General features: G+C 49.6%; 1 long non-coding RNA gene across 1 annotated transcript; it reads right to left on the bottom strand.

Annotated features, from left to right (window-relative positions):
- Nucleotides 1-411: 411 nt before the first annotated feature.
- On the bottom strand, nt 412-9,065 carry LOC118497621. Its single transcript, XR_004900162.1, has 2 exons — nt 6,591-9,065; nt 412-6,011 (listed from the first exon to the last, which is right to left on the bottom strand). It is a non-coding gene; the product is annotated as an uncharacterized LOC118497621 (long non-coding RNA).
- Between the last annotated feature and the right edge of the window lie 675 nt (nt 9,066-9,740).

The raw sequence follows: 9,740 nt of genomic DNA, 5'->3' as shown, positions 1-9,740 counted from the left end.
TCCCTGTGCTCTGAGCAGCGCCACACCATGACCATTTTATATTTGAGTGCGTTCTGTAGAGGATCACACTGGCCAAAATTTACGTACCTTGTAAGACATTAGAAATTATTTTCTAGACTCTGGGCAGCAAAAAGCCAACCTGCTGTGCGTCAGCCCGTCAGATAACCGAATGACCAACCACTCTGTCGTCACTAATGTGTGATCATGCCTCTGCTAGCAGAGTCTTCGTAACATGATTCTCTGCTGAGCTGCTCTCCGGTCGGCTAAAGCCTTGCTTATTTTTCTTGCCTATTATTAACTTCTGACTTTCTCTCAAAATGGAGCTACCAGGCCACAGCAAGCTCCCCGGATAACGCTTGCTGTTTATTTTTGCCGTGAGAGTCTCTGTATTTATTTTTTTTGGAATCCTACTTCTGTTGCATCAGGGAAGCCTGGGGACTTGTTCCCATCGCCTTCGTGTGCCTCTCACTGTCCAGGCGCCTCTGAAGTCCTGGACATCCCCACGTTTCACTCTCCCCCGGTGTGTCACTAGCAGTCAGGGTTTCTGTGTTCCGTTTGCACAAAATAGCTAAAAGAAGGTATTTTTAAAAATGCATTCACTATTCCCATATTAGATTTCTGAAGTTATGGAACTTCAGGGACAAAATATTATTTACTGAAGCATAGGTATAGGTGCTGAGAATTTTGCAGCCCAGCAAATCCTGAGAGGTAGCTGTTTCCTCGGTCTCTCCCTGTCCAGGTTTACACAACCAAACAATAAAAGGAAAATCATCTGTTTTCGCCTGCACCCTGTCTCCCAGAGCGCAGATACATATGAACAGCGGAAGGAAAGTACTCCACCGCAGGAGAGACACTAGAACTCTCTACACAAAGTGGCTGAGTCCTTACATTTTTTCCATCTGTTTAGTTTTTGAATTGGTGCTTTCAGAAAGAAGACATGTTTAAAGGGTTAATTTTTCCCCTATATTTTACTATGAAAATTTTTCAGCAGAGTTTTTGAAAGAAATACATAGCAGACATGCTTATACACAGCACCACCTAGATTTTAAAATCACGAGCCGCTAATTTTCAAACAAAGATGACCCTACCACTCCGTTCCTCCCGGCAAGTGCCCGGCAAGAGGCTGCTCCCGCACAGACGTCGGCTGCGCTCGCTGGGCCAGAGAGCCCCTGTACCTCTCTCTGTGGGCCGTTTTCTTCAGCAGGGGTCCCACGGGAGGCGGCCCCCACGGAAGTGTTCCCTGGCCTCCGTCCTTCAGACTCCAGCTGTGTCTCCCTCCCCTCTTCCTCAGACCCTAGTTCCCCGCCGCCATCTTCTCCAGCACCCCTGTGCCGGAGCGGGGTGGCTGTGATGCTGCCGCGGCAGGGCTCCATTCTTCTCCCTTCTGCTTCAGGAGACATCCTCAGGACTCACCACTCCAGCCTCAGACAGCGTGTAGCTTTATCACGGGGGCAGTAGCAACTAGAAGGGAGGCCATTCTTGTGTTTTTCTTAGTCGACTCATGCACTTTAAAAATACTTTTATCTGTTATTTAGGAAAGAAAATCTGAGACTTTAAAGTGTATATATTGTCCCCTATAGTATGTTCAACTCTGAAAGTTCACTGTCTCACTTTAATCAGTGGGATTAGATATTGTCAAACACACACAAAATATCTGAGTTGTGTTGATGAGCCTTCCCCAGTCCCCCTTGAAAGAATTAAGTGAAACCCAAACCCCAAAGCCTGTATTTTTATATTTATTTTTAAACCACTTTTCTGTAAAAGCTTGCTTTCTAACCCCGAAGGATGTGGGCCTCAGGTGCTCTGTAGAGTGATGCTGACATTCACATAAAAGACGGTTGTTTTCGAGGAAGCAGCAGGAGTGGAACCGTTCTGTGCCGCTTCAGCACTGCCTCGCTCAACGGGCTGCAGGGCACGGAAACGACACAATGAAGGGAAGGGAGAAAAGTTATCAAATGTACCCTGGAATTTTGCTCGTGTCCCGATTTTGTTTAGTTCTCAATTTGCATTTCATTAGTTGGAGATTGTTCTTTAAGCCAGTAGCCTCACGGGTTCTCACTGTGCTTGTTCTAGAAATCCCCAACCCACTCTACTGCCTTTTCCAATAGGATCGACTTCAGAAGTAGTTCAGAGTAGGTCTCCTGTGCTAAGTATAATCCTGGCCTGATGTTTGATTTCATCTCTGTGTTTTCTGGGACTGCCAAGTCTAGTGCCGTGAAAAGGATGGTGAGTTTACAGAGAAGCCAGGCAGAGTTCTAGCTGTGTCACTGTAGCCCTGGTTGGTTCGACTGTGGCCAAGAAAGGGATGAAATAGATCAGTTTTGACCAACTCCATGGAAGAGCCTCAAGCCACAGAAGTATGTTTGTGAGCAAACTGGGCCCCTGTAGGCTGACCTCCCCTGGAGGTGCAGGGATCACCATCCTCCTCAGTCTGGGTGGGCCGGCCTTGCACATAGTAGTGAACGGGACAAACCAAATAGACACAGTTTGAAACTTTCTCCCTGTCCGAGTGTCCGTTTGGATTTTCTCCTGAGTCTGAAAGATCCACGTGAAACTCTTTAGTCTCTTTCCATAGAACTCCTCGATCTGCTAGAACAGGGAAGAGCACCCTCCCGCTAGCATCTCGGAGGTTGAAAGAGTCGGAAAAGTGAGTTTCCCTCTGAAGGAAGGTAATTTCATTTTTGTTATTTTGCGGGGTAGCTTGTGAGGGGATTTATGCCATTCAGAGAGCAAGTCATCACATCTTTCTTTGTGCTCAGGGAGCCGTGACGCGTGATTCTTTGGGGAGTGGGCTTGGTGTCTGAAACCAGTCACGGCCCAGCACTCCAGCCTGTGCTGAGTGTCCTCATGGCCAGAGCCCCAGTCTTCACACACATGGGGTCCTGTCCCCAGGGACCTTGCGTCCACACAGCTAGAGACACAGCGAGGGTCTAGGCACCTTCCATTTCTTTCTGATGTCTGGTTGTCTCTGGTACTGTTTAGCCCTGGCAGCATGATATCCAAGGCCTCAGTTCACCTGATTAGCCAGAATTAAGTAACGGTGATATAAAATTGAGTAGGTAAAGCAGTCCGTCATGGTCGGAAGTAGGGCTTTGTCTTTAAGCCAGAAGCCTCACTGGAAGGAGGGATTGTGACTCACGGTCCCACATTGGGATACCTGGGTAACTCGTGTGTGGCCGCAGTCGGAGCTCCTGTTAACCTGACCAGGTGGGTGCAGGGTGAAGAGGATGTGGCAGTGCTGTGCCAAGGGGACGATGAGTTCATGGAGTTGGTTCATACATAGAGCAAGCCCTCCATCTGCAGAAACTGTGTTCTGTTACTGGCTGTAAGTGTAACATCGGTGTGAGCTTACAGCTCCTCAGCGCTCTCAGAGTCTGACTTCGGGGCCCACTGAAGGACCCAGTTCCCTGTGGGCAGTGAGTTCGGCGTACTTCACAGGAGAAGCCCCTGGGAGTCAGTTCCCGGTGTCCTCTTTTCTGGGCATGGGGGCCCTTCTGCAAGGACTGCATCGGCTCTGTTGGTGCCTGCTCACGGTCCGTGTCGCCGCTCTGCTCCATCTGACCAGTGCAGCACCTGTGGACCCTTGTTCGACAGCTACCCAGTTATGTATGTAATGAGGTTAGGGCAAGGTTTGGGACCCAAAGGATGAGAAAAACTTGGCTGTGGGGCCAGATTTTGGAAATTCTTGCTGCCTCTGGAGTGTTGCTGAGCCCCTGCCAGGCAGCCAAAGCCCCTCCTGTTGGAATCTCTTGTCACCGTGCTCAGAAAACCCAATTAGCTGCCTGCAGCCTCGATAGTGGAGTTTGTTTACAATAGTTGTTCCCTCAAAATTTGAGTCCAAAGGCAAGGCTCTGGTTTTGAAATTGTTTCTAGTCCTGGTCGCTGCTTTGAACGTATGATTTCTATTATGTGTAGTTTGATTTCCTGTAGGCCCCAGGCATGCGGGTCAGAGCTGATTTCATGGCCCCTCTTCACTCGGAGAGCGGAGAAGGCCCCTCAGTAACCTAGAGATACAGACTCTTAACATTCAGTTCCACAGCTCCATGTCACTGTAAGTGGTTCGTTTGGGCTTATCTACGGGCAAAATGCCATACATGTGTGAAATGACTTTCAGGGGACAAAGTGTATTTTCTAAAAGTTCTGAGACAGGGCCATGAATAGTTCTGAAGTCTGGGTCTGAGATATTATAGGGTGTAGGGTTACAGAAGAGTCCTGAACTGGTGGTCACTTTAAGGAGTTCTCTTCCTGAACTCTCCTCCTCACGTAGGTTAGAAATGCCTTGTCTGTGATTTTTTAAAATAAAGAGTTTATCTATTTTTACAGAGAGGGGAAGGGAGGGAAAAAGAGAGAAACGTCGATAAATAAAAGCAGTGTCGATCGGTTGCCTCTAGAGCCTCCCCAACCAGGGACCTGGCTTGCAACCCAGGCATGTGCCCCGGCCAGGAATCAGCCTGGCGGCATTTCGCTTTGCGGGGTAGCACGCAACTCACTGAGCCACTCCAGTCAGGGCTGTTTTTGTTGATTTTTAGGTTCAGGCAAGAATAATCTGAAAAATATTATCTTAATTTCTTCTCTTATGTGCTAAATAGTACATTTAACTAAGAAATTTCATATTAAAAATTCCACTGATATCTCTTTCTGAGATTATTATTGTCCCATAAATGAAAATATTTTTTTGTTTAATCAAGTTGAATTATTGCCACTTAGCCATGTACCCAGGTTTCCTTAATAATGGGAAGTTTTTTGGAATTCCCAGAAGAATGCTGCTTCGTAGTCAGAGCAATGGGTTATGGGAAAGCTGTTGGAATAAGGATAATTGGAATAGAGGGAGGGGCTTGAAGATTCCCTCAACTGCTGTGCGCCATGCAGCTGGTTTCTGAGAAGCCTGCGTGGGCGCCGCGCACTGAGCTGTGTCAGTCGGTGGGAAGGTGACCACGCTTTGTTGGTAAATATTTAAGCAGTTGGCCACCACAAAGGCATTTTTCCTTACTCTGTATCATGTATTGACGCTGACATTACAAAAAGGGGTCTGGAAGGGAAATGGTCTTTTATTTAAAACACAAACATTTTATTTAAGATATCTTAGCCAATCACTTATTACAGCCAACTTGTTTTACATGTCCTGTCATGAGAAACGCTGTCAACATCTCCTGTGATTTCTGAGAGCTCTGTACCAAATTGTTATTTAACCATTACGTCCTGCTGAGCGGTTTTTCCTTTAAAACGCTGTATTTCACACCCTGTAGCACTGGGTGTGTTGCTGGGATCCACAGATGGTCCTGAGCTATGGTTCTCTATAGCTCAGTTCTTGTGTTTTTATATCATGTAACAGTTTTGTGATGCTCTTGTGCATTCTTTGTCTTCTCTCCCGAGTTTTGAAATCTGTCATAAATAAACTTTTTCACTATGCACCTGAAACATTTGAGTTATATCTTAACCTAATTTACACTGAAAATTTTTATTCCTCTCTCCTCTACATCTTAAAAGGAAAGGCATTCTATAAATTTAATCTATTGAGGTTATACAAATTAAGAAAAATTGAGAATGAGATTAATGATAGCTCTTTCATCTGTATTAAGATTCATGGCAGAGCATTATGAGCTGGGAGCTGGGTTTAGCCCAAGAGCGAAAAATTGGGTTTAGAGTAATGATCACTAAATAGAGCATTATTGAGTTTTGTCAGTGTTGAGTCCCCAGTGACGCTCATTTTCCAATGAATTTAGTTGCTGTGTTCAAATTTGGAGCTGGTACTTTGGACACCAGGGTAATCATTAACTCAGCCTGGGCGATACTAATGTAGCCTGTTTGCATTTACTAAAGTGACACCGTAAGTAGCTCTGGCGTCTCCTCCAGCGCGGCCTCTGCACGTCCTTGGGTCTGCTTCCGAATGAGAAGCACTCGCGTGTGAACAGGGAGGGGTGCCATCTAAACACTTTCTTCAGCGATCTCTGTGGTTCCAAGATGAGCCCCATAGGTCTGTCTCTGCTTTCCTTTGCAACATACTTTAGAGGCTGTTGTATAAAAGAGGAAGAGATCTGAAATAATTGTGAGTGCAATGACGCACCACAACCGATAATGAAAAGCCCAGCCAGACTACGTATGTAGCTAGCGATCCTCACCGAGTTATGGTTGGGCATGCTGCATATGTCACTGCTAACACACAGCGTACGGAAGACTCTTCCTTAATTGTTAATGGCTCTCATATATCTGTCATATCACTGACCCTGACACAGTTCAGGGTCACAAAGGCAGCTCACACACCGCAGCTGTTGACACTCAACCCGATGTTCTGTAACCCCTGAGATTCTGGTGGAACGCAGCAGCCATCTCACTGCAGGTGTTCTCCCACAGTGGAGTGGTGCCTGCTGGGACCTTAGAACTGGGAGCTAAGTAAGTTGTGTTTAAAGTTAGGAGGAGCCAATAGAATGAATACTTACCTTATGAATATGTATATCTACCAGTTTGTCCAGTAAGTTTCCTGTTTTCCTTAATGAGTATGTAAAACTGCTTTGGAACAAAATCCTGTATTTTTTGCTTTGTTCTCAAGTCCTTCCTGCTTTCACCCTTCTAAAGGATTTTCCAGGACTTACTGCTTCCACCTCATCACCAGGGTCAGGCCACTCCAACCTGTTCTCCATCCTCTGTGGCCACTCGCGCCGTGGGGAGACTATAGACCACGCCTCCCCGTGGCCTCGCGAGTACCAGGATCAGCAGGTGCCTGCTGACTGTTCCTCACAGACCTAACAACTGATGCGGAAATGAGGGGGGACTTGACCTTTGCCACTCAGCCTGTGGAGAGAAGTCCCAGCTGGAAAGAATCTCCTAAATAGATGATGGTTTTGCATTGAGACACACATCCAACCCCTGAATACAAGAATTTATTTGCAGACCGGAAGGAGGCACAGAGGAGGTAATCTTCAAAACCCGTTATAGCAGCTTAATTGCTAAGCCTTGGAGCAGTTTGGTCTGACCCCTAGAGAAAAGTCTGTGCACTGCGGGAAGTATGTGCTCCTGCCTGATCCTCTAGGGCCCCTGAAAGAGGAGAGAGACATGCTGGGAGGCTACCCACAGCGGCACAGGGAGGATAGCTTTTGTGTGACACACATTTATGGAGTGAGGCCAGTCACCTTGCTCAGTGCTTGGGGAACAGCGGCAAGAGGAACGCACCCCCAGAGGAGCGTGGGGTAGTTGCCCTCCTGCAGAGAAGAAGGCGTGGAAAGCTGCTTTCTCTTCCTCCCTAAAGCACACCTGTGGCCTCCAGGACTTGAGCATGGAGTTCTGCTGGCTCCCTGTAGGCAGCCCCAGGTCCCTAGGGCCCGGTTCCTGGTGAGGAGGGGCTGAAGCTGAGCAGCTGTCCTCCCTGACAACCTGGACCCCAGGGAGGCTGTGGGGCTGGGAACACAGGCTAGTCTCACTCTGACTGGAAACTGCAGGCCCAGGGCAGACGGACTGCTCTCCCTTCCCATTAGCTGTGGTCCTTAAGTGAAGCTACAACCTGTGCTCGCCCCTCGGGCCCCCTCCTCCTGCAACACACTCCTTTGCCATCCTTCAGTGGACCCTGAGCCAGCGGCTCCCTGGGCCTGCCTTCTCTCCACGGCTCTCCCAGTTCCATCTCCCCAGTTCTCCGCGCTTCCTCACGCCCCAGCCCCTGAGACCCACAGAGGAGTTGTTGCAGGCCCTTGAGAGTGGAGTCGGTCCTGGGTTGCTCCTCTCCTTGGTTCTGGGTGAAGGTGGCAGCAAGGCTGGTCCCAGCCCTGGCTCTGAGACCAGCTCATGTTGCTAGGGACTGAGGGGAGAGCTCCGTGGCTTAGGTTCCAGCTTTAAAATACAAAATTCTTTACAAAAGCTTCATGAGACAAGGAGGGGGACTGCATTTGAAAACCACGAAGCTTTGGTCAGTCACTTCCTCTGGGCGGCACAGGTGATCCACGTGGGAATGCTTGCAAGAACCCTGGGCTTGCCAGGTGAGTCAGCTCAGAGGAGCCTACAGTGAATTTCTATGGCTTGGAGACCTTTTTGTTTTTGTGCAGAAGGACAGGTTTGTCTGGGTTTGGGGGAAACCAATGAGAAACGAGGGCCTCAGAAATGGCATGGACTCCAAGGATCTCTGCTGAGTCCAGAGGAAAAGCCACAGCATTTGTCTCTGCCCTCCCCACCCACGCAGGGCTGACTTTCGTGTGTCATGTGACACATACCAGGAAGCTCCCGTTGAGCGGGCGGACCTGAACTGTGGGGACTACGGGGAAAAGACATAAAGTGAGTCTGTGCATTGGTGTGCATTGGATGAGGACAGTTTCTAAGTGTTTGATAACAAGGCTGTGTGGCCTCTTTACCTGATTTAGATTTCCTTGAACTCCAGTAAGCTTTTGCCGTCAAGGTTAGGCTGGCTAATGGAGCCCCAGATTAAACTGGTTAATATTTTGATACTGCTGGGGAAGAGACCTGGGTTGAAAATATGTCTGTTCTTGGAAGTCACCTTGGACCGGAGACGCAGACCAGTAACAAACCCGCAACGAGTGGTAGCGTTGGAGCAGCTGGTTCAGTTTCCAGGAGCAAGCAGAGGGACGCAAGCCCAGTGAGAGCAGGGGCCGTGTCTGCTGTATCGCCAGTCAGATACCCAAGCATCCCAGCTCCCAGTTTGTGGGGGCCACCTGAGGGGTTCACTGCATGCTGCTGGCCTGCATGGAGGGGAGTGGAAGTCCATTACCAGCAGGAGGGGGACAGATATGCAATTGTTTTCTTCCAGGAAAAATCCTGGTTCACCCCCTCATTACACCTAGTTCTCTCTAGAATCACTCAGGGCAGGGGGAGTGATCTCAGGTTTCTGCACCTTGTCCTAGATGTAGATTCTCTTTCCCTCACTCCCTAGAAGTTTCTTGGGCTTCTCTGTTACCTGGAGATGAGACTGGGAGGAAGGGTGTTGGAAACTGTTTCAGATGGATTGGGTTCCCAAAGGCCTGTTGGTGAAAGGCAGAGCCAGCTGTGTCCTTAATCCCAGGGACGTGGCAGCAGCACCCCATCGGGCCCAGCCGAGCCTGAGGCTTGCCCGCTGCCCCCCATTCCCCGCCCTCCGCGCCCCCCCCCCCCCCCCCCAGTCTCTCCAGGCCCAGGGAGGCATGCTGCCGTGGGATGTGCAGGAGCGCAGCCTCAGCGTGGGGCTGCCCTGCTTTCCCCAGCTCATCCCGCCTTTCCAGCCTGCGGGAGTCCTCAGTACCTATCTCAGATGCCCAAAGCAGGCGGTGACTGCAGGTAACCAGGCTGAGATTCGTCTCTCGTCTCAAGTAAAGGTTTCTTGGAGGGAGCCCAGCTGAGCCTCGCCCAGCCCGACAAGTCTGGAGCAACCCGAGCAAAGGGTGCAGACGGCAGCAGGGTAGGACAGGAGGTACCACGGAGGCTCCTCGTCATTGCTGTGTGTCAGCTACTTTCCTGTTTCACTCTCTGGCCCCACCAGGACAGACCCACCTCGGGAACTACAGTGGCTCGCTTTGGCCACTCTAGAGCCTGGAACCCAAGCCGCCTGAGAGAGGAGGAGAGGCCGCAAGGGAGCCCAGGAGGCGGGGGGAGAACTGGAGGGCCCAGGGTCAGGGCTGAGAAGGGACTCATGGCTGAGAAAGGCGGGTTCTATCTGAACCAGACACACGGGCCTTTAATTTCCTGTTTCACCCTCAGCCCTGCAGGGGAACTGCAGTCTCTCTGCATGGTCTAGGGCACGAAGGTCACCTTGTTTCACTCCCATCAGG

The sequence above is a fragment of the Phyllostomus discolor genome, chromosome 1 (genome assembly GCF_004126475.2).
Source record: "Phyllostomus discolor isolate MPI-MPIP mPhyDis1 chromosome 1, mPhyDis1.pri.v3, whole genome shotgun sequence".
NCBI classification, from domain to species: Eukaryota; Metazoa; Chordata; class Mammalia; order Chiroptera; family Phyllostomidae; genus Phyllostomus; species Phyllostomus discolor.
The sequence above is the reverse complement of the archived record's forward strand: the minus strand, read 5'-3'. Positions and strand labels throughout refer to the sequence as shown.